Source organism: Acartia tonsa, chromosome 1 (assembly GCF_053477335.1).
Source record: "Acartia tonsa isolate MP-2025a chromosome 1, ASM5347733v1, whole genome shotgun sequence".
In the NCBI taxonomy this organism is placed as follows: domain Eukaryota; kingdom Metazoa; phylum Arthropoda; class Copepoda; order Calanoida; family Acartiidae; genus Acartia; species Acartia tonsa.
In genome coordinates, this window is record NC_137260.1 from 3,187,669 (window position 1) to 3,206,681 (window position 19,013).

Below are 19,013 nucleotides of genomic sequence, written 5' to 3' on the forward strand. Positions count from 1 at the left end.
TTATCACAACCAATTTTCTACAATTTGTAAAATAAAAATCATAAAATTAATACAAGGTTTGTTAGCTCAAATAAAATTTTCATTTTAATATCTACAGAAAGCTGTCTATAACACGATAACTATTCTTTTGTGCCATTTTGAAAAACGATTGCAATTTAAATAAAGAAATTAATTGATTAGTTTTAAACAGAAAAATATAACTAATACATATAAGTATTTACCTAATGCTTTAGATCCATCTTGAAATGATTCAATATAATTCTGTAACTCAAAACATGCTAAAGATCTTAAAAATAATAGAATATAAATTAAATTACAAAAGTAATTGATTTCCTATTAATGAAGCTTATTATAATGCCTTTAAAACTGGCATCATATTGGCCAATCATAGGTCATAACGTCATTTTTATAAGTTCTATAAAGAGCTTCCCAAAAAAATTTTAGAAATAATTTTTAGAATTAAAAATAAAATGTTGTCACCTCTGGTTATAAATGGTTGCTATTGTGTCTGAATCAGTTTGCTCAACTAACTGTATACTGCGATTTAAACTTTTTAAAGCTGAAAAAAAAATTATTTCATGTTTAAAAGTTAAACTTTTATATACAGTATGACCCTCGAAAAAGTATTTTTAAGCATCTGCAGCCCTTATTTCTCAATGAATTATTAAAAAATGCATATGTCCTTGTTCTCCATAGTATTCCACGTAAGTAGATATAAAAATATTTTTTTTACCTCCATTAACACCGGAGATTTTTAGAGCTAAAGTTTTGAAAAAGTGACTGAGAAAAAGAATTTTTTTTGTTTCTCTTATTTTTTGGATTGTTATATTATGTTTTTCTGGCAACTGAATAATGAGACACAAAGAAAAACAAGTTAACTAAATATTTCTTTTTTATTCCACCAAAAAATATAAATTTTTAATGGCAAAAAATACTACTGAATGAATTGATTAATTGCAAATTTTAGGTTATTTATTAACCCTTATTTATAGAAAAGGATTAATTATGACAGTTGCTCCGCCTACTTTTCTGACATCTCAATTATTTAATTGGGGGTAAATTAAGCTTTTTAGACTAAAAAATCATTATGTTTTATATTTATTTTCTTTATAACTTTTTTGTTATTAAAGTTAGGATTGTGAAACAAAAACAATTTTCCTGCTATATTCATAGAGATTTATTTGGTTTTTTAATCTTAAACAATTTTGCCTAATAAGTAAGTTTTTCAAAATATCATTAAACTAAAAAGACTCAAAAAATATGTGTAAAAAAATGCTTTTTACTCAAAAACAAAATTTTTTATTTCATTTTTGTATAAAGTTTCTGCTAGTAACAAAAATAAAAGGATTTCTAGCTTAATTTTGCTAAAAAAGTCGTTTCATGTTAAAAGTTACTTTTTCCTCAGTCACTTTTTCAAAACTTTAGCACTAAAAATCTCCGGTGTTAATGGAGGTAAAAAAAATATTTTTATATCTACTTACGTGGAATACTATGGAGAACAAGGACATATGCATTTTTTAATAATTCATTGAGAAATAAGGGCTGCAGATGCTTAAAAATACTTTTTCGAGGGTCATACTGTATTTAGGGTCGGTCTGTCCGTCCAGGACAGTTAGCTCTTTTCGTTTATTTAAACAGGTTAGAATTTTCAATAGATTTCAAACGTTTTGATTCCTGTAGTAGTTAGGTATAAATTAGAAACAACTCTATAATTGTTACCAGAATTTCCGTATGTAAAATGTTATAAGTGAAGTAACTCTATAAACTCTAAAATGTAAGTTTGTCCTTAAACAGTATCCCGTATTTATGAAATTTTACAGCAAATTTACTTACACTTTTGTTTAGACTTATGTATTAATGTTCTCCTTATTCAGTTATAACACTCTATAAGTTTTTATGTTCGATTGTCCTTCCATTTCAGAGCTTCGCTTTTATGGATGTTGTCATTCTTGTTATTTTAATGTACTAAAGAGAATGTTTATACTTTACCTTCAACAAAGTTTTTAGATTCTATAAATTCTTTTGAAATTTCTAAATACTGTTTTGCTTTTTCAGTGTCTTTTTCATGAGTGCTTGTATTTTGTTTTCTAAAAAAATAAATGGTATCTTGTCAAAATTTGGTGTCTTGGAGTTAATTAATTTTAATCTAGCCTAAAACTAAGTAAAGGAATGTTATTTACTCCTGCTATGTCAGATGCGTGAAATAGTAGTATACATCATGTTTAGTTAGGTAAAGGTAAGGAGAGCATCGCCCGATTAGTGCTCACTGCAGAGGTGGATTTTAAAAAGAAATCGTGAGAAATCCTCCAAAATCACATAAAAAATCTACACAAATTAAATAAAATCTAATGTTATTAACCCTTCTATGATTTTGTTTAATTTTTGTAGATTTTTAATGTGATTTTGGTGGATTCTTCAAGAAAAACAATTTTGCCCCGCTAAGCGATTAGTGGGGCAAATTTTATTTTAGAATCAACCTCTGAAGTCTAGAAGTTACCTTGATTACAAAAATAAAATTAAGAGAAGGGGTTTTTCAGAGGTTAAGAATTAGGTTTGGGTGAACATCAATTCAGGGAGTAAGGGAGGGGACAATGGGCAATTAATTCAATTTAAAAGTTTTTGAAGAAAGGCCATGGAAACCAGAATAATCCCGAAAATATGGTGGAAATTGTAAAGTGATTGTTGATTAAATCTAGAAAACCATAAACTAAGAAAAAAGTTCCAAGAAAAAAAACAATCATTTGAAAATAAGATTACCAGTATTACAGACTGACATAACCATTCTGTAATTAATTACTAGAAATATCTCCCTGGATCTCTTCAGATGACAGGGAAAGAGAAAAGAGATTTGGGGGCAAGTGATGTGAACACGGAAAAAAGGGGCAGGCAGGCGTGTAGCTGGATGGGCAAGTATATGACCCGCACGCCTTCCTGCCCCTTTTTATCCTGTTTATTTCCCCCACCTCCCTTTCTCGTCTACTTTAAAAAAGGAGGTGGGGGAGAAGGGAGTGAAATATAGTATGGGAGGGGGGCCGTGTATTTATATTTGAACTACTCTCTGTCTGCAAAACTATATATATTCAAAACTAACATAGCGAGTAACGGCATTTCTTGCGCAAGTCCCCAAACTCAGTCAGAAACTGCTAAATTCTTGCACATTCCCTTTAAGCCAGTCCCCAAAGTCTGAGACTCCTAAAGATTGAATATTCGATCCATTGTCCCCTCCCTTACTCCCTGACATCAATTGCATCAATTGAACATCAATTTATCATCCATTGTCTTATATCATAAGATCCATATTGTATACAAGTGGCTTTTAAAAAATTCTGATAAAAAATAAAAATATTACCTTTTAACTTTATTAGTTTGTGCAATATATGACAATCTTTCTCTTATACTAAAAATAAATTTATAGTGTTATACTTATTACTAATGTGGTTCTGAATTGTTAGGACTTTTATTCATCGGCTTGTATTATAGACAACTTTCCACGGAAAGTAAAATAAAAAATGATTTTTCAGTATGTAATATAACTGGTTCTTATGCAGCGGTTTAAAGTCATTCTAGAAAAACACATCTTGTATAGTTTCATAAAAAAAACTATGAAATATCTAACAAGTTTTAAGCAAGTTTCAACACAATATACAAGTCAATTAATAAACGACTATACCTTAAATTTGCAAGCTTATCTATTTGTGATTGTTGCATGTTAAATGATATTCCAACAGGATACTCATTGTTAATATGAATTTCAATCATTTTATTCTAAAAAATAAACATTTAAAGCCTTTGATCCTCTTCTTTGTTCCAGGCGTCTAGAAAGATAAGACTATTGCAGATAATTTGATGTACATCCCCAATGATGATACACAAAATTACCTGTTTTGCAGATTTCACTTAATGGTTGGAAAGTAAAATTAGATAACTAATTCCAGTTTTATTAACACCGAGGGGCCGAAAGCCTGTGTTAACAAAACTAGTATTAATATTAAGATTTTTATTTTATCATTCGAAAAAAATTGTCTATGATACTATTCGATACGTGATTTTTCAGTATAGCTTAGAACTGGTTCTGATACAGCGGATATTGATAGGTTTGGAAGCCATAGTGTAAAATATTGTTTCTATTCACTGTAATGACAGGAAAGTATTTGAATACTATTTTGAAAATTAGCAATCACAGATATAAAATGATATATTAAGCATAAAGGACAGACAGACGGACATACGGACAAACATTGTTCTACGTAGTATTATAGATAATATTATTTCTATTTACTGTGATGGAAGGAAAGTATTTGAATACTATTTTGAAATTAGTTATTCATTAGAAGGACAGACAGACGGACATACGGACAGACATTGTTCTACTTACTATTATAGATAATATTATTTCTATTCACTGTAATGGAAGGAAAGTATTTGAATACTATTTTAAAAATTAGCAATCACAGATGTAAAATGAAATCTTAAGCATCAGAAGGACAGACAGACGGACATACGGACAGACATTGTTCTACTTAGTATTATAGATAATACTATTTCTATTCACTGTGATGGAAGGAAAGTATTTGAATACTATTTTGAAAATTAGCAATCACAGATATAAAATGCAGAATCAGCATTTTATTGCAATTCAAAGATAGAAATAGAAAAATAAAATATTTCTGGCGTTCATACAATAATTCACAAATGTTCTCATAGCAAGAGTAATTTAGAATAATTATTATAGTTATTTATCGCATCGTATTATATACAGCTTTCCGCGGATGTTAAAATGCTAAATTATTAGATTAAATCAAGTTTTGTTAGCCCTAACAAAACTAATATTAATTTTAAGATTTTTATTTTAATATTCGTGAAAAATTGACTGTAATACTATACTATACATGATTTTTTAGTATGTTATCCACGGTAAATTTTTTTTTGCTGTTCTCAATTAAAAGATTTCTTTGCATTTCTCGAAAGTACTTTCAATATGCATAAAGGGTAAAGGAAATCGGAAACAAAGGGATATTTATAAGTTTGCCCAAAAATATTCTGATTTTTTTTCAATATTTAATTTAATAGAATTTCTTGATGTATGGGTATATCAAAACGAGAAGTTCACGTTTCCCCACTCCGTTTATAGCATACAGACGAATTAGATGTTCAATTATAGAGTAGCTTCTCTTCTAAAAAAACTTTACCTAAGAATAAATTTAGGTAATATTTTCAGTGGTAGAAAAGTTAGTTATGAAATATGTAGTTTTTGGTTAGTCATAAATAACTAGCGGCTGTGCCCCTTAGAAGCCTCTAGGGGCACTTAAGGAGCAGGAGTTGCATTTGATAGCCAAATTTAATTCCTCTTGGTATGGTTGTGGTACACTTCTCCAAAATAGTTATGAACCTTCCTAGGAACCTTTGAGAAGCTACCCTGTAAAGAAGAACCATATCGGTTCAGCGGTTAGCGAGATCCTTTGGTACACACACCATATCCTGTTACTTTATACAAATAACTAGCGGCTATGCCCCTAGAGGCCTCTAGTGGCACTTTGAATGTTTTTTTTATATGTATAATATCTAATTAGAGAAATAATTGGTTTATGTTTCGTTCAAGTCTCTTTTTCGGGAGGGGTAATTTTTTTCTAGGGGCGATTTCTCTTAGGAGGGTACCACCTTTTTTTGAGGGGGGGGGGGTTAATCGACTCCACTATTTAAATTTTAGTTTTAAAAAGAAAAAAACATTTTTTTTTGGTGGGGGATTACTTTTCATTTTTTGGGGAGTTGGGGGTGTCCCACCCCCAAGAAAATAGTTATAAACCTTCCCGGGACCTTTGAGAAGCTACCCTGTAAAGAAGAACCATATCGGTTCAGCGGTTAGCGAGATCCTTTGGTACAGACAGACAGATACACAGTATCCAGTTACTTTATTATCATCATCTATAATACAAAGTAGAACGAATTCTGTCTGTCTGTTTGTAGCGAAGGATCTCGCTAAACGCTGAACCGATCGGGTTCTCCTAATACAGGGTAGCTTCTCATAGGTCCCGGGAAGGTGTATAACTATTTTCTTGGGGGTGGGACACCCCCAACCCCCCAAAAATGAAAAGTAACCCCCCTCCAAAAAAAATGTTTTTTTTCTTTTTAAAACTAAAATTTAAATAGTGGAGTCGATTAACCCCCCCCCCCCTCAAAAAAAAAAATTTCTCCCCTCCAAAGAATTTTTTTCTTTCTTTTAAATCTAAAACATGAAAAATTGGTTTGATCAAACCTCTTGGGGCAAAGCCCTTAGAGGCTAGGGGCGAAGCAGCTAGTTATAAATAATATATTAACTCTCCCTCTAAATGCTTCCCCACCCTGATCTTTCATGCTAACTTTAATTTGTTTCTAAACAAGGTCGATGTAATATTGATATAACAAGCACAGGTATATCCACTAGTATAATGGATTTATTATTACTTGGATTTTACACCAGATTATTATGTACTCTAACAAATTGGAACTCGTATCTGGCTAAAATCACGATCTTACCATCCATCACTTTTATCCCAACATCTTTCCTCCTAATGGATGAACGAACTGACCAATAGATAATTGCTTTTATGTACAGACAGTCAAACATATCTTTGTTTTAAAGTAGCTAAAGATCTTAATAGAGAAAGAGAGAGAGAGAGAGAGAGAGAGAGAGAGAGAGGAAGAGAGAGAGAGAGAGAGAGAGAGAGCTAGGGAGGGAGAGAAAGAAAGTTTACTTTTAGCTTTGTTTTGTTATTTTCTATTTCTTATTGGATATTGCTATTTGACATGCAATACCCTACAAATAATAATAAAACTTGTATAATATATTTAATAACAATAATTATGATATTGTTAAGAAGTACAAAACAATGAAATAGCCTAAAACTATCCTGGGACCTAAGTAAAGATTCCCTAAAACCTCTAGCCTAATCTGTTAAGTAGTTATTGAGATCTTAAGCTTTTGACAAAAAAACTTACTACAACTCAATGGCTTTTATGACGATTTTGTTAAAACTAAAAACTTTACAGATTTACTGACCCATGAAAAGCCTTATTATAAAGGAGAACTCTCAGCGGTTAGTGAGATCCTTTGGTACAGACACACAGAGAGACAGACAGAGATCCTTTTACTATTATATAAGAATAAAAAACCTAAAAAAAAAATAATTCACTTATATTTATTAAAAATCGCGCAACCTCTCAATAAATAAGATCTTTGAAATCTTTTGCAAGAATCACGGAACCTCTCCAAAAATAAAATATTTGAAATCTTTTATAAAAATCACGAAACTTCACCAACTTACCTGTCCGATTGAGCTAAGGTGTAAACCAATGAAAAAATCTACAAACCTCTTCTAATTTCTATAAATGCCTCTCTATTTCTCTCTCTTTCCCTCTCTCTCTCCCTCTCTCTCTCTCTCTCTCACTCACTCTCTCTCTCGATCTATCTATCTCTATTTCTTTTCCAGCTATATCTTACTATCAACCTATCCCGCCTCTTAATTCTTTTTTATCTTTTTTATAACCTATTTTTAGAATAAAGAAGTTAAAAAACGAATTATCTTTTGATAACATATCTAATATTTCTAAATTTTTCCAGTGGCTACGTCCCTAGATTTCTCAATAGGTTCTTTAACAAGGAAAAGTAGGTTAGCAGACAGACACACATCCTATTGCCTTCTTGATTAAGAATATATTTTTTTCTTAAAGGGATATCCTTTCAAAGAATGAATTTTAAAATCATAATAATTTAAAGTTTGTTAAAAATGTAATTTTGTTCTTAAAACTATTCACTGATCCAATTTCTATTTTACCTGAGCTGGATCTTTAAATCATTTTAGTGGTAAGCCAGATCGGGGTGCGCAAAATTTCAGCCAATCACAGCGCGGCATTTCATAAAATGCTGTGCTCTCATTGGTGGAAAGTTGGCTCATCCCGATCTGGCTCGCCACTAAAATGATTTAAAGATCCAGCTCTGGATAACATTTTTAGCTTTTTTTCTACATTGAAAATAATGAGGGAGGGAGGGGACATTGGGCTGTTTATTACACTAGTCCCCAAATTCATATAATAACCTTTCCTTATTAGTTGGCTTAACAACTATAGGCACTTTTAGAGTATTTTGATTGGTTGGTTCACTAAGTTGAGTGTCCAAAAACTCAACCACTAATTGTAATCTAATTCTACAAAAGGGGTAATTTTGGGACAGTACATCAATTTATCGGCCATTGCCTTATCCCTTTAGATCTCTGGAAACTAATACTGTTATCAGTTGTATTGAGAGAAAAAGAGAGAAAATAGAAAAAATAGACAAATGGATCCAAATTGTTAATGTTATTTTTTCCAAAGAAATATCTAAACCAAACAGGTGCATGTACACAGACATGCTTTCTTAAAACAAGGATTTTTAGCAGTGTTGCGGAGCCGGAGCCGGGAGCCGTGGAGCCGCCATATTTTGCTGTAGCCGGTGCTGGAGCTGTAATTTTCGTTAAAAAAGTTTTTCAAGTCAATTTTTATTAAAAATTGAACTTTTAAAACCTTCAAAAGTCAAAAATTGACGTAGGGGAAAAAAAATATGTCGAGTTTTTCTTGATTTTAGGTCGGAGCCGGAGCCGCACCAAAATCAAACGGCTCTTTTTAGGGTAATCCTTTAAAAAAAGTAAAAGGGTCTCTGTAAGTCTATTTGTCTGTACCAAAGGATCTCGCTAACCACTGAACTGATATGGTTCTCCTTTATATGGTATTCCATCATAGGTCCTGGAATGGTTTATGACTATTTTTTGGAAAATTTTTCTTTTAAAAACTACAATTCAAAGTTGGGGTGTCGACTTCCCCACCACCCGCCCTCAAGGACCCCCTATGGACGTAGTTGCTAGTCCTTGGATTTAATGTTTAAAACTAAAAAAAACTAATTTACTATCAATGATTTTTTAAAAATATTTTATTTCGACTATTCAAAAAAATATATTATTGTCATTTGTTAAACTGTTGTTTTGCCATCAAGATTGTGGGCATTAGACCTTAAATTACACTGGTAATCAAAGTTTAATAACCACGATATCTTATTAGTTGGCATAAAACCTTTTCAGTTTCAGTTCTCAAGAAAGCATCAGTTTCATAATTCTTGTCCCTGATCCAAAAACTAAACTAATCTGTTTTCTTCGAGAGATCTAAATCCCATTTCTTAATACTGGTCGGGTATATACAATGTATTTTCCCTCAAAGTGTCTAGCGAGCGCAGACATTCCCCCCCCCCCAACTCTTGCTTTCTAAACAAATTGTAACTTAGTGGATAGGGTAGTTTTTTTTTGTATGTTGTGTTTTATTTTAGGTCAGATTAGGTGGGTTAGGTTATATTTGGTACAGGGAAGCTCCGGTTCCCGCATAAAAAAAAAAATTAGGCTAGGGAGCCGAGCGCTTCGGCTAGGCAGGCAAGGGGGCCGAGCGCTGCGGCTAGGCAGGCAAGGGGGCCGAGCGCTGCGGCTAGGCAGGCTAGGGAGCCGAGCGCTGCGGCCAGAGTTCATAGTTCGCTGTGGGGGTTACTCAAATTTTCAATATTGAAAAAAAATTTCTAAGAGGATAATACCAACGTTTTAACTTGAATAATTTTAGAATTGCTACTTTTTCAAATTGTACCTAACTAATAAAGAAATCCTTATTCCTTGTTTGAATTTGATAGGACAATTATAACATACCTAACATGATAGACGGAAGTACGAGTCAACATGTAGAAAATCTTTGCTTTGATAACATATTACAACACAAATAAAGAAATAAATTGTGTTTTTCCTTTTTACAACTTTTAGATTAATTTTTCGTTGTTTGTCAGGAAAGAAGGGGGAAATAGGCTGTTTATTACTCTAGTCCCAAAAGTTTTATAATAACATTTTCTTATTCGTTGGCTTTGGGGAATTTTATTGAATATAGATTTTTTGATTCATTATGTTGGGTGTCCAAAGATTCACCCACTTTTTGTAATATATAAAAGGGGCAATTTTGTTTGACATCAATGGGGATATACACCAATTTATAGATCATTGTCTTATCCCTTTAGACCCCTGCTTGTTTGTCCTTCTGTCCCCCTTATTTGTTTGCTAGTATTACCCCCAGGGATCTAAAGGGATAAGACAATGATCAATAAATTAATTTACATCCACAATGATGACACACAAAAATAATAACACAAAATAGTGGCTGGAACATTTGGAGACTAAACTTAACAAACCAACTAATAAAAATTAAATAAAAGTCTTAGAAGTTTTTTAGAAGATGAATAAAAAAAACTTTGGGGACTAGTGTAATAAACAGCCAAATATCACCTCTAGGTCTTATTTTGGTGTCTCTATAGGGACTAAATCTTGCTTATGAAGTGACTCGTTAAGCGGCTAACGTCCTACGGACAAGCAACCCTTTTGTTTACACAATCTTTGTTTAGTTGAACCTGTTTTTCGCCAAGGCATCCACCCTATAAAATTACAAGTCATACCATGATAAATATTCTTCCTTTTTATCTGCCATGGACCTTTCCCTGCATCCATGAAATTGTAGACATCCCTGGAAAATTAATTGCGCAAAAGCAATAAAAACAGCAATTTTTTTCTCTGTTCATTGCTACAGAAAAGAATAATTGTTTTAAAGGTTTTTTTTAATGTGTTTATATTTTCTCTGCTTCTACTTTGAAGTGTATATTTTTTTATTTTAAGCTAAGCTTTCTATTATTGGGATCAGTTCGTACGTCCGGTTAGCTCTTTTCGTTGATTAGGGCATGTTAGAATTGTCCTATCGATTTTGAACTTTACATGATGATTCCTACAACAGTTGGGTACGATTTAAAACATGCTGCATTTTAACTTTTTGATAAAAAAATATTGCATGAAATAATTATCCTATTCATCTGATTTTTGGATATATAATTCCTAGGACAACAAGGCACTATATTATAAGCGAGGCAACTGTTTTCTTCAATATTTGTATACTAATGTAGATCAAGAAAAATGGCACAATTGGCTGTTTATTACACTAGTCCCCAAAGTTTTATAATATTGTTTTCTTATTCGTTGGCTTAACAACTTTGGGGACTTAGTTGAGTGTCCAAACCTTTCATTCCCTAATTTTAATCTACAGAAGGGGTAATTTTGTGTATCTCATCGGGGATGTATATCAATTTATCGGCCATTGTCTTATCCCTTTAGATCCCTGTGTATTTCCAAAGTGTCTGTAATTGAATTAATTATGAATGAAAGGATTTAGTTAATGGTGTTACTTTAATATATCTTTATTTATATATTAATAATTAAAATATAAAATTATATATGATAAAAAAGTTGAACGATGTCTGTCTGTCCGTCTCTTAAGATCTCGGTAACCGCTGAACTAATTGGGGTCTACTATTCACTCCACCCCCAAAAAACACAAACAAATAAGGGGGTTTATGGAACGACTCTGTATAGATTACCTCTTGGGCTAGGGGCGAATCCGCTAGTTTAAACTAAAATATATTATGTAATATCTTTATACAAAAATATAAGGAAGTAAGAAATATATATTTTAGTATACATACAGCCATAGACGTCCAAGGGGGGGGGGGGTAAAGGGGTGATTACCCCCCAAAATTTTGGGTTTTCAATTTTTACCCCCTTCAAATAAAAAAAAATGCCTCTATAAAATAAAGATTACCCCCCCACAAAAAAAATTTTAATTTTCAAAATTTACCCCCGCCCCCAAATAAAAAAGCTTGAACGCCCCTGCATACAGCGATAGGACAATGGAAAAAAAAATAATTCAGGTAGGTAGGGGGTGTCCACTGAAACCCAAAGTTCTTTGAAAACGTTTTCTTATCGTTTGATCAAAAACTTTAGGTACTTTTCTTGAATTTTGATTGATAGGTTCCATCTTAGTAGTGTCTAAACTTTTCAATCAATAGTTTTATTCTACAAAAAAGGTAATTTTGATGTTTTTAATTTTATGTGTTTTTAGATAATTTTAAGCATTTTTTAATTCTTCTAAATGCTTCTAAATATATGTTAAAGGCTTTGCTTGCAAGATTGGCCAAATATAATATCCTAAGAAAATTTATGTAAAAAGTTTAATATTTTGTAGCTCCCGTAAGGCCACTTAGATATATTTGAAAACTTTGGAATATCTTTCTATCATCCAACAAGGACGGTTACGTTCAGAAATAGACAAACTTAAGACAAGTTAAACAAAGTTCTTTTTTTGAAATGATCAATGGATGTTTGAATTTTTTTTGTGTTATTTGAAGACATTGTAAGAAAAAGGGAGAGAGAAAAGAATATTTATCATCGCATCGCATTATACTAAAATCATGAAATATAAGATTAAAACCAGTTTTGTTAGCCAGGGACTTTTTATTTTAAAATTCGTGGAAATTATTCTCTTTATAGTGCCTGTAAAAAAAATTATGTCATACAAATAACCAATGATAGGCCAATACACAGACTAAATGGCAGGCCAGTATACATTTTAAATTGATTAATAGTAGGCCAGTATAACGTCATTTTTTATAGGCACTACTAAAGGCTTCAACTGTTGCTGATAATATTTGGGTTAGATATAATAAAAAGATAAATGAGTTCTGGACACAAGTAGAATACAGAGCAGCTTCGCTGCAAGAAATCTTTGTATAATCCAATTATTTTGTTTAAAACTTTATTCATATTTTCTATGGAGAATGGAAGCGAAGAAAACTTTCATATTAAAACCAATGGACGCCAATATTTGTTTCAAAGATTTGTTCAGATTTTCGGCGTTTTCTCTTTTTATCTGCAGTTTCTTTATCAAACTGGTAACTTCATAACTTTAGATCAGGTTAGGTTAGGTTATATTGCCTACATGAGTAGCCCCGCATGATTTATGAACCCCATTTTTAGGCAACAGTAAAGATATGGGAGAGGGATTTTTAATGCTCGATTATCACTTTCCGGGAAAGCATAAAAGTAAGATATAAATCATTAAAAAACATAAAACATATTAACAAATATACTAAAGTATTATAATTTTATTCTAAACATTTTAAATTTAGAACATGTGAGAAAATTCAAAGTTTTCAAAAGTTGGAAATGCTATATAAATACACACATTTTTCTTGTTTATGAAAACCCAAATTTGACTGAATTCGATATTCAAAATAAGTATTAGAGAAGTTTCATATCAAAGGATTTTTTTTACATAAAATAAAAAAATATATTTTATGGTTGGACAAAATTAGTATGAAAAGTTTGGATACTACTATTTTGAATCCAACCAGTTACCAGTACCCAACGTTTTAGGGCCAAAGAACAAGATAAAATAGCTAAAAACTTTGAGTACCATACATTCTCAATGCAATATATAAAACCTGAAACGCAATGAAAGTATTATATTTTTATATTAAATGTAAAATGTAGCATAATTGTATTATATAAATTACCTAATTATTCCACATCACGACTCTTTCAAATTTATACTTGCCTGTAAAGACAAATAAATAGTAGAGGACTTTTTATTTAAAAAAAAAGAGCTATTTCCCTAGTCGAGGACAGAAACTCCCTCTTAATTTTGCATTAAATTGGAAATAAGGAGTGTGGAGTATAAGTTTTTTTCGTTTGTTTGTTTATTATTTTGGGTAAGTTTAAGGTCATAATGGATACTGGATAGCTCTTCATGGAGCTATCTAGAGGTGGATTCTTTAAAAAAATTATAAAGGAGGGGGCGGGGGGGGGGGGGGGCGCTGTTTAGTACTCCATTGTAGCTTTAATGGAAAACGTCCCAACAAACATTCCAATTTAACTCTATTGGCCAATTAAACTAAATTGTGTAATTTATGCAAAGTTTACCTAAATTTTGTTTTTCTTGTATAAAGTTGTTGGATAATAAATTAGCATTATTTCTTTTCACTAATGATAGATACATATCTATCTATCTATCTATCTATCTGTCTATCTATCTTTCTATCTATCTATCTATCTATCTATCTATCTATCTATCTATCTGTCTATCTATCTATCTATCTATCTATCTATCTATCTATCTATCTATCTATCTATCTATCTATCTATCTATCTATCTATCTATCTATCTATCTATCTATCTATCTATCTATCTATCTATCTATTTATCTATCTATCTATCTATCTATCTATCTATCTATCTATCTATCTATCTATCTATCTATCTATCTATCTATCTATCTATCTATCTATCTATCTATCTATCTATCTATCTATCTATCTATCTATCTATCTATCTATCTATCTATCTATCTATCTATCTATCTATCTATCTATCTATCTATCTATCTATCTATCTATCTATCTATCTATCTATCTATCTATCTATCTATCTATCTATCTATCTATCTATCTATCTATCTATCTATCTATCTATCTATCTATCTATCTATCTATCTATCTATCTATCTATCTATCTATCTATCTATCTATCTATCTATCTATCTATCTATCTATCTATCTATCTATCTATCTATCTATCTATCTATCTATCTATCTATCTATCTATCTATCTATCTATCTATCTATCTATCTATCTATCTATCTATCTATCTATCTATCTATCTATCTATCTATCTATCTATCTATCTATCTATCTATCTATCTATCTATCTATCTATCTATCTATCTATCTATCTATCTATCTATCTATCTATCTATCTATCTATCTATCTATCTATCTATCTATCTATCTATCTATCTATATATCTATATATCTATCTATCTATCTATCTATCTATCTATCTATCTATCTATCTATCTATCTATCTATCTATCTATCTATCTATCTATCTATCTATCTATAGGTTGTTGGATAAAAAATTAGCTGTATTTCTTTATACTAATGACTAGCGACTACTCCCCTAGAGGCCTCTAGTGGCATTTAAATGTTTTTTTTTTATTTTAAATATCTAATTTGAGAAATAATTTGTCTATGTTATCAGCTGTTAAATTCATGTCTCTACGCAGCGCGACTACGCCAGCGACACTATGCGGCGGATATATTTCAATTTTTTCGATTTTATTGTGATTTCTCTTTGGAGGGTGATGGTACCCTCCCCTAAAATAGTTATAAACCTTCCCAGGACCTATGAGAAGCTACTCGGTTAAGGAGAGCCCGATCGGTTCAGCGGTTATCGAGATCATTCAGAACATACAAACAGACAAACAAATAGACAAACAGACAAACAAACAGACAAACAGACAAACATCCTGTTACTTTAGTATAAGGATAGATACATATCATGGTACAAAACAATGCAGGAAAAAACAAACAAATTTTTTATGTTACTGAGAGAGGGGGTATAGGTTAAATAATAAGACAGTAAGTTAAAGAAATTTGTTACGAAAGTATAAATAGATAGAAGTTAGAAATGTTTTCATGAAAAATAAATATAGTTGTCATATCTAGTTACAAATACGTTATAAAAATACATACTAAGAAGCTTCTGTAGACACCTTAACATCGATTCTATCTCATGCCTGCAGCCTATCTGAGTTCAAATTTTAGGAAGGTAATGTCTGCCCTTTTTCGAAAAACTTTGTCTTTTTTACGTGACCCAAAAATTTTGTTTAAAAATTAGTTGTCATATCTAGATACATATAAGTTACAAAATGGTATTATTTTAATTTCCTAATAGACAAAGCCTACTACTTGTATGTATAATGTATATATATTTATAATTTTATATAAGTCTTGGAACTCAGGGATTAAAGGGATAAGACAATGGACGAAAAACTGATGTACATCCCCAAGGATAACAAACAATATTACTCCTTTTGTAAGTTAAAAATAATCATAAACACTTCAAGAACCAACAAATCAATATTTACCAAAAGTACCCAAATGTTTAACTCGTAAAACCTTGGGTACCAGGTTAAGTTGACGTTCAATGCTCCCTCCCTTCCTGGGTTGGTTGCTGCATAGTATTAATATCTATAATACAAAGTAGAACGATGTCTGTCTGTTTGTTTGTGTGTTTGTGTGTTTGTGTGTTTGTGTGTTTGTCTGTTTGTAGCGAAGGATCTCGCTAACCGCTGAACCGATCGGGTTCTCCTTAACAGGGTAGCTTCTCATAAGTCCCGGGAAGGTTTATAACTATTTTGGGGGAGGGTACCACCACCCTATCAGGAGAAATCGCCCCTAGAAAAAAATTACCCCTCTCGAAAAAGAGACTCCAACGAAACATAAACCAATTATTTCTGTAATTAGATATTTTAAATAAAAAAAAAACATTCAAAGTGCCACTAGAGGCCTCTAGGGGCGTAGCCGCTAGTTAATATAAAAAGGATTATGTCTCCAAAAAAGATTGATTATGTGAGCTCTATACAGACTCTATAAAAACATTGGATCTAATAAACATTGGATGAAATAACTAGAGTACTCTTTTTTTGAAAATTAGAAGATAAAAAATTCTCAATATTAATGTAAGGGTGTTTATTATGTTATTTTAATATAAATTTTTAAAATTTAAATCAAAATAATGTATACTATACAATCTAGAGTTAAGTTATTAAATAGCTGATTCCATAAATTACTTTATATATTTTTTTGGTAAAATATAATTTACATTCTACTATATACATACACTAGTGGCTTCGCCCCTAGCCTCTAGGGGCTTTGCCCCAAGAGGTATAATTACATCTTCTATTACTTACCCAGCAGAACGGATCACAAATTTTTGCACCTACCCAGCAGGAAAACATTTTGCGATTAAATTCGCGAAATTCGTAAAATTCGTAAAATTCGTAAATTTCGTAAAATTCGTAAAATTCTAAATTCGCGAAATTCGTAAAATTCGTAAATTTCGTAAAATTCGTAAAATTTGTAAAAAAAAAAAAAAAATGGGGGGGGATTTTTTTGGTTTTTGGGGGGGTTGGGGGTGTCCCACCCCCCCAAGAAAATAGCCTAAAACCACCGCAGGACCAATAGGTATATACCCTGAAGAGTAGAATCCGATCGGTTCAGTGGTTACCGAGAACATAAGCTTCAGACGGACAGACAGACGGACGGACGGACGGACAGACATCATTCTACTTTGTATTATAGATACAAAAGTCTGACCTATATTTTGAGAATATTCCATAAAAACATTAGTTAACATATTCTTATACTAGCGTCTACGCCACTAGAGGCCTCTAAGGTCACGTAAATGTTTTCTTTTAAATCAATGTTAAGATCAGCTGTTTATCAAAAAATATTCGATAGGCAGATCTATATTTCTTTGAATTTTGGCGATTTCTCTTTGGAGGGTGGTGGTACCCTCCTCCCGAATAGCTATAAACCCTCCCAGGACCTACAAGAAGCTACTTTATTAAGGAGAACGCTAGTATTAGCGTAAAATATATAAATTTCTCATATACAACATACATTACTTTATAATAATGTATGATAATCTGTATAGGGTTGGATTTAAATATACATTAGGGTATCCAAAGAAATTGCTCTTTTTGAAAATAAAAAAAGGGACCCTAAAACCATGCACTCATAAATTAAAAGTTAGATATTTCATAAAGACCTATAGATTTAAAGAAAACATTTAATTAAAGCTTTCATCTTAAGGGCGAAATTGACATCAATATTGGCGCAACTTATTCAATCCTTAACAAGCTTGTTTGTCCGTTTTTTAAATACTAATTATGAACAAATCCGTGGGTACACACACACATCCTCCTCAGTCCCAAATATTGTTCAACTTTGATCAAAACTTTGTCCATTATCAAATATTCTGCCAGCAAAAGTTTGGCCATATTTAGTACATTTAGTCACATTGCCAGGGACATTAGGCTGTTTATTACACTAGTCCCCAAAGTTTTATGATAACATTTTTATATTCGTTGGCTTAACAACTTTGGGGACATTATTGAAACAAACCCCAAACTGTCCCAGTTTTAGCAATTCCAGTTACGTCATATACGTTTCGGGAAAGAAAAAGGGAAGGGGGGAAGAAAATCTCGTCAAAAGAGATGGGAGAAAAGGGAAGAGATTTTCTTCCCCCCTTCCCTTTTTATATGACGTCACAGGAATCGTCTTGCTCAAAACTGGGACAGTTTGGGGTTTGTTCATTATTGAATCATGATTCGTTGGTGTATTAAGTTAAGTGTCCAAACGTTTGTAATTGTAATCTACAGAAGGGGTATTGTTATTCGTCATCATTGGGAATGTACACCAATTTATCGGCCATTGTCTTTTCCCTTTAAAACCCTGCAAAATTGCAGTCATTTACACATTTTTATACTATCACATCATAAAACTTCATTCATCTAAAACCGAAGAAATGTTATTAGATATACAAATAGCATAACATAACATTTATTCAACTTTAGCATGGTTAAAAACTTATAATAAAACAAGGATGACAACATCCATAAAAGCGAAGCTCTGAAACGATATGACAGATGAACATTAACTTTTGTTGAGTGTCAGAACTGAATACACAAAATATAAAAAATAAGGTTTGACAAAATTAAATGTAAATTTGTTGCAAAACTTCTTAAATACAGAATTCTGTTTAAGGACATACTGACATTTTTAATACTTGATTATAGAGATGCTTCGCTCATAATATTGTACCTTATTGGAATAGGAATCAGTAATCAAAAAATCAGATCAATCGGATGATTTTATCACATAAAAAATTGTTATTAAAAAAGTAAAAAAATCAACATGTTTAAAATGGACGTACGGACATTCTGGTAACGATTATAGAGTTGCTACGCTTTCTAAATCGTACATATCTACTACAGGAATCACCATGCAAAGTTTGAAATCGATAGGACAATTCTAAAATGCCTAAATTAACGAATAAAAGCTAACTATCTCGGACGGACGTACGGACGGACCGACCCTAATTATAGAAAAGCTTCGCTTTTAAAAATTTAAAATATAGAATACACGTGGATATTATGGAAAAAGGGAAAATTGTCGTCAATTTAGGTTGCTAACATGAAAGCCATTTTTTGGTACGTTAGTTCATCCTGTAGGAGGGGAGGTGATACGTTAAAGGA

General features: G+C 31.7%; 2 long non-coding RNA genes across 2 annotated transcripts; both read right to left on the reverse strand.

Moving 5' to 3' along the window:
• Positions 1 to 221: 221 nt before the first annotated feature.
• Positions 222 to 2,089, reverse strand: LOC145329591 (uncharacterized). Its single transcript, XR_013882985.1, has 3 exons — positions 1,990 to 2,089; positions 481 to 559; positions 222 to 286 (listed from the first exon to the last, which is right to left on the reverse strand). It is a non-coding gene; the product is annotated as an uncharacterized LOC145329591 (long non-coding RNA).
• A 1,260-nt stretch (positions 2,090 to 3,349) lies between these two features.
• Positions 3,350 to 3,768, reverse strand: LOC145329634 (uncharacterized). The gene is made up of 2 exons (XR_013883017.1): positions 3,671 to 3,768; positions 3,350 to 3,397 (listed from the first exon to the last, which is right to left on the reverse strand). It is a non-coding gene; the product is annotated as an uncharacterized LOC145329634 (long non-coding RNA).
• Positions 3,769 to 19,013: the final 15,245 nt, after the last annotated feature.